The sequence below is a fragment of the Camelus dromedarius genome, chromosome 32, assembly GCF_036321535.1.
Source record: "Camelus dromedarius isolate mCamDro1 chromosome 32, mCamDro1.pat, whole genome shotgun sequence".
Lineage (NCBI taxonomy): Eukaryota > Metazoa > Chordata > Mammalia > Artiodactyla > Camelidae > Camelus > Camelus dromedarius.
Window position 1 is genome coordinate 17,771,285 of NC_087467.1, and position 6,482 is coordinate 17,777,766.

The window sequence follows — 6,482 nt, forward strand, 5'->3', positions numbered from 1 at the left end:
AAAAAAAAAAAGACTGGAGGAATGTGAAAAGCAGAAGCTGTCCTTGTTTTCATAATTACATGGTTACATAAAATTAAATGAGCTACTGGCTATAACGTTTCTGTATCTCTTGTGGAGATGTTGCATTCCAACTCTGGAACAGGCCAGCTGCCCTCCCTGCAGAGGGAGTGTGAGTATAGTATCCACTTTCTAGGAAAAGAGCTTAATTGTCTTTCAGGAAAGAGAAACCTAGATAGAAAATGGAAACTGTCCCTGAAGAAACTTATGTTTTTCTCGCTGGGCTTTGTTTGGGGACTGTATTTGAAATAAGGTAGACATGATCGGGGGACTCCTAATTGTTAGGGAAGATGTCTCTGCCCATTTGAAGGCAAGGGCTATAAGCTGCAAGTGATTCACCTGTATTTTGTAAGTCAGACTATACATTCTTTCCTATATTCATCACCCTTTTTGTTCCCTTTGCTCCAGTGGTTCTGAAAATGTGGTATTTGGACACAAATGCCTCCATTAGAATCACATGGAAGCTGTCAAAAATAAAAATTCCTAGTCCCATACTTGACTGATTTAAAATATCTGGGCATGGAATCTAGAAGTCTGTGTCTTAAAAATACAGAATTTTCTTATGTACACTGCCATCTGAACACCCAGCAGAACCTCAAATGTGCTGCCAGGAATGAAGGAGGGGATCTGTGTTCAGGAAGGTGATAGACTCTTAAAGAGGCAGCCAGTGGTGGCAGCAGCAGGAAGAGATTCCCAGGTGGAAGTTCGGAGCTTTGTGGTCTCCTCCCTCACCTGTGTGTACATTTGCCTTGTGTTTCCAACTATGGAGCCTTTCATTTGTTATTGCAGGAGATGACTTCTTGTAGCTCTGATTCTTTCTTTCTAGAGAAGCCTAGAAATACCTTATTTATTACTAGCTACTAGATGAAGCCTGAGACTTCGAAGCTGGGCTGCTGTTAAATCTTTAAGAAGGTGATCTTCTTTGAGGCAGGCAACACCTTTCTGCAACCATTTCAGTAGGATCTCCCTTTCAGTGTTCAGTTCCATTTCTTCCAAGAACAACAATATTGGAGACTTCCAAGTATCCAACATTTTATCTGGAGCCTGAGTCAAAAGTTAGCTTCACAGGGCCTCTGTGAACCTGAGTGATCACACGGGGTTGACAGGAGCCCCAACAACAGTGAACACTTCCGCCTGTAATACTTCCTCCTTGCTAACACACCTGCCACGCCCAGACCACTATCTAGATGCTTACCTGCTATCAGTGCTAGCCTTCCTGCATCCTTTCTTTCTTTCGCATGCCTTCTTCTGTTACTAATTTCCTGTAGAAGCAAAACTGGCACTTTGTCCTGCTTCCAAAATGACGAAGCACATCACAGCATAGTATAGTTAGGAACAAAATCAAACTACTTGCACTCTTAGATAAACTGAAAATAGTTGGGTCCTCCTGACTGGTTCTGGTCTCTAAAATAATAAACCCTGGAAAATTTCCTATAAGCCTGGACTTTAGAGACAGCATTATCCCCGATTTTTGCTATGCTATGCTATGGTGTCTGAAGGCATGAATGACCTTTGTAAATATGATAGTTGTATGAGAAAGTTGGTATTCCCCCCCACCCCATGAACAGACTAGATGTAAACTTGGTATCTTTGATAGTTTTGCCTTTCTTTCCCTTTAAATATTTGTGTTTTGAATTTGGTGAGCCAGTGTTTCTGGCTTCTTCAGAAAGAAGTCTGGCATTCTTGCACTGATGGCAAGTAAATTTGTCCTTCCTTTCTTCAATGCAACAGTCTCTTGAGTCTTCCTTTGGTGCTTCCTTCCAGTCTTTTGTATCATGCCCTCCAGAATCCCTTTCACTGCACAAGGTCACTTACATCTCTCCTCATCCCCATCTACCCAGTGACCTCAGCCCCAAAACCCGGGAGTCATCCTTGACTCCTACCTCTCCCCTCTCCCTCCTCTTATCTCCTAAAAGTCTTTCATATAAGTCCATGGCCTATTTTATTTATTTACTTATTCATTTTTTTGTTTAGGTATGAGAGTTTTTTTTTTTTAATCTGTTGCTTTTTTGGAAAACATCTTTATTGAGCTATAATTCACCTACTAAAAAATTAACTCATGTAATGTGTACATGCAAGGACTTTTTGTATATTCACATAGTTGTGCAACCACCACCACAGTCTAATTTTATACATTTTTAAATCACACCCAAAAGAAACCAGTACCCTTTAGCAGTTAACCATAATCTCTTGCCTGTGTTTCTGTAACAGCCTCCCACAAGGTATTGGTTAAGCCCTGTAGTCCATTCTCTATACTACAGTCAGAGAAAACTTTCTGAAGTGCAAACCAAAGGACACCCCATCCTACTTTAAAAACCTTCAGTAGGTTCTTACTCCCATCGTTGTCCTGATAGAATACAGAATCTTTAAAGTGAATTCAGCCTTTTGAGATCTGTCTCCTTTCTTAATTCAGGGATTAACAGTATTTTAGAATCACCTGGGGACCATGATGGACCTCAGAAAATCAATGAACCCCGTAAATGTGTATGCAAAATTTGATATGTGTTCAGACATGTCCAATTTAATGATAAATTGCATTAGACTTTCCAAGGTTTAGAATATCTGCAAGAACAGATGAATTATACATAGTTTTCCTCATTTTATAGTTTTATATTGCCTGTATTGTTATCTATGGAGTGGGGAACAATCATGTTTTAAGAGTCTGAAGTTTCTAAAGATCACTTTGGCCTAGCAGGTGTGGAGGAGGGAGAGGCAGCCCCGGGCAGGAAAGTTTTACTTGGGGGAATAAAGTCTAAAGTGAGCCCAGTTAGTTAAACGAAAGGTGTGAGGAGGTGATTGGTGGCGAAGGGAAGAGCTGGGAAGGGGCACGGAATGGGGAGAGAGGAGTCTGTGGGAGGGAGAAAAGGAATGTCAGTGCCAGGGCAAGGCTGGTCCTTATTCCCTGGGCCACTGGCTCTTTGGGAAGATGGAAATGAGGGTGGGTTGGACGGGGCAGCAGAGGATGGGGGAGGCTTTTTCTTATTCATTTTTGAAGCCCCAGCACCTGACACACAATAGGCATATGATTTGCACCGAATGCTGAATGGGTTAGTGAATAAATGAGTGAATCCTTCCAATGAGGCATCGCAGTGACTTCTGTTTCTGTGTCTGTTCTATTCATCTCTGCCTCATTAACCTTGCTCTTTTGGAATTGCCCTGAGTTGCACAGCCTAGATAGGGAGTACATTTGGTACTTAGATTTGGCACACATTCTTACTCCTAGCTCAAGTTTTAATGTCCCCAATACCACGTCATCTCTTTAAGGCTGCTCAAGTAAAACAAGATGTTTATTATAACATGTTCCTCCTCTGAGTGTTTTTCAGAGGCTCACAAACCACAGTTTCTTTTCTGACAATCCAGTTTCGTTTCTTTTTAGTCACACCTCTAATTAGTAAGCAACATTTTTTTTAAGCAGTGAGTTTCAAATATTCAAACCCATCACCCTTGTACTTTTGGTAACTATAGATGTCTTATCTAATTTATTTTAAAGAACATAAAAAGTTTGTGCTTTTGAACCTGCTATTGTAGTACTTAATGTCTACCCTGGTACTATAATGTCTTAGTGGTTATAGATAGCATCTGAAGAAGAACTTAGTGTATTTGCCAATATAGAACTTTACCTCCAAATTCTGATCAAAACAAGGTCTATTAAAACTGAAACTTTCAGAAAAAGCAACTGATTTTGCCCAAATTTCAAACACTACTAACAAATACTAGAATTTATTTTTAATTAGATTTAGGTTTTTCACCAGACTATGATGTTTTCCAAACAATAACGTATCTTAATATTTCACCACTAAAATCAACAGTTTTAGAGAATTTCAAGGAAATTTTAATACTTGTGCATATACATAGAGGTTATATAGAGAACTCAATTAATGGAAAAATGACAGTTCACAATATTATATGAACCCCAAATGAACTACTCTATAATGTATAAGTGTTCAAGCTTTAGAGTCAGATAAATTTGGATTTTAGTCCTAGCTCTGTCAGTTACTAGCCATATGACCTTGGGCAAGTGGTTTAACCTTTTATGTCTCAGTTTCCTCACTTCTAATATAGGATAAATATTTATCCAGCGGAATTCATTGAAATAAGGGTGTCAGTCACTCAGTGGATGGCAGTTATTATTATGATAACATTCATGGTAGGAATATTAATCCTTAATATAGCAATCAGAGTTTTTAGCTACAAAGAAAAGAAACCTATCTCTGGCTCTTTTAAAAGCAGAAACAATATTTTTGACTAGGAAACTGGATTTGCTGGGAGGCTGGCAAACCCTGCTCAAAAGCTACGGGGCCAGAGGCACAGTTAACTTCATGAACTGGTTCTGTGAGGACACCACTGCCCCTTGCACAGTGGACACCATTCCACCCTGGGCTAAGGGTGCCTCTGCTGCCGTCACAAGCTGGATGCCCCATTAACGTCTGATCTGTCACACGAGGGCACCTCGGCCCGGGAGACCAGAACAAACAGTTTCTGGCATTGGCAGCCACACCTTCAGTTGGAGATGTGTTCTGCCTGGAGCCTAGATTTGTGTGATGGGGAAATCTCCAAACATAGGAGGGGGTAGAGAGGCTAGGGAGCCAAAAATATGCAAGCGTGCACTACACTTCCCAGGGAGCCACATGTTTTGGAGACGGGTTTGATGACTCTCTTTTTCACATGCCATACATCCAATCCCTTAGCAAATCTGTCAGCTTCACCTTCAAAATAGCCAGGTAGCCAGAATCTGACTACCTCACCTCAGCTCCACCATTACCACCAGCCTCGATCAAGCCCTTATTAACTCTTGCCTGGATTGTTGAATCAGCTGTCTGACTGGTCTGTTGGTTTCCACATTTGGTCCCATACAGTCTACCTTCAACATAACAGTCAGAGTAGGGGGGAGGATATAGCTCAAAGTGGTAGAGCGCATGCTTAGCATACATGAGGTCCTGGGTTCAATCCCTAGTACCTCCTCTAAAAAGTAAGTAAATAAATAAACCTAAGTACATCTCCCCCCCCCAACAAAATAAATAAATAAATAAACCTAATTAAATAAAAAGCAAAACATAATAGTCAGAGTAGTTTTCTTAAAAGATATCTCAGACCATATCATACGTCTGCTCTAAGTCCCCCAGTATTTCTCATAATTCTTTTTTTGGAGTTGGGAGGGTTGGGGGAGGTAATTAAGTTTATTCATTTAATTTTTTTTTCTAATGGAGGTACTGAGGATTGAACCCAGGACCTTGTGCATTCTAAGCACACACTCTACCACTGAGCTATGTGCCCTCCCCCCATAATAGATCTTTAATAACTGCACTTTATTTATCATGTGAATAAGATGTAATCTGTACAAAATGGCACCTGCAGAAAATGTAACACCGTTTTCAGAGTTATGTTTTTTAGGAGGGATATTATCATGCCACTCACATGGACAAAATTTTTCTGTTGCTTCTGACTGGGGTATGTGAGGATGGAGAAGTCACAGGATAAAGCAGCACACCATTTTAGTCCAGAGGGTCAATTTTGCTTTTAGGATTTGGGGGAGAACATTTCCAACTTTATCCCTCTTTAAAGAAAAAAAAAATGCTGCCACATGCATATATACATACAAGCAGAATCATATTATTCTATTTAGTTTGATTGGGTGAAAATCGTGAAAATCCAGGAAGAAGAAATTTTTAAATAAGCAGAGAATGATTAGAAAATTTGAGCCTTCTGTGCTGTTAGGGAACCTGATATTAAGGCTGTAATTGAATCAGAATGCACAGGGTAATTAAGAACAATATGAAAACGGGTTTGTGGCATCTCATAATGAACTTGATGTGGTGGCAAATAGCAGCTTCCCAAGCACAACTAGGTCCTTGGTAGTAAGCAATACCAGTCAACTTAAAAACCTTATGATGTACTCAGTTCCTTACTGAACCATGGGTTTTGCTACTGTGGAAATGTAGTTGACCACAATCTCAAGTGTCTCTTAAGTGAGAAAACACCGAGCAAGAAGAGGAGGAAGTCCATTACTCTTGCAGTGACACTTAAGAACCAACTACATGACACTCCTGAAGAAGAATAAGGTGAGATGATTTGCCCAATAGGATATCAAAATATAATTAAGCTAGATACTTAAGACAGTACAATATTAGCAGAGAGGGGAGAAAATTAACCAATTGAACAGACTAGAAAATCCAAGAACAGAAGCATGCATTTATAGAAACTTGGTATGTGACAAAAGTTATACAGGATATCGCATGGAAAATATGGACTGACTGTCCAATAAATGATGCTCAGACAATTATTCATTAAAAAAAGGAATTGGATCCCTTTTCAGTATCATGCATAGAAATCAACTCCTTACAAATTAAAAACTTTAAAATGTTAATAGAAAAAATTTAAACTTTGAGAATAAAATTTGAGAAAACTTTGGTAGTAGAGGAATTCTT

At 39.6% G+C, this 6,482-nt stretch overlaps 1 non-coding gene across 1 annotated transcript; it reads right to left on the minus strand.

The window, feature by feature from the left end:
• Positions 1-5,259: 5,259 nt before the first annotated feature.
• TRNAS-AGA (transfer RNA serine (anticodon AGA)) lies at positions 5,260-5,334 on the minus strand. The gene has a single exon. It is a non-coding gene; the product is annotated as a tRNA-Ser (tRNA).
• Positions 5,335-6,482: the final 1,148 nt, after the last annotated feature.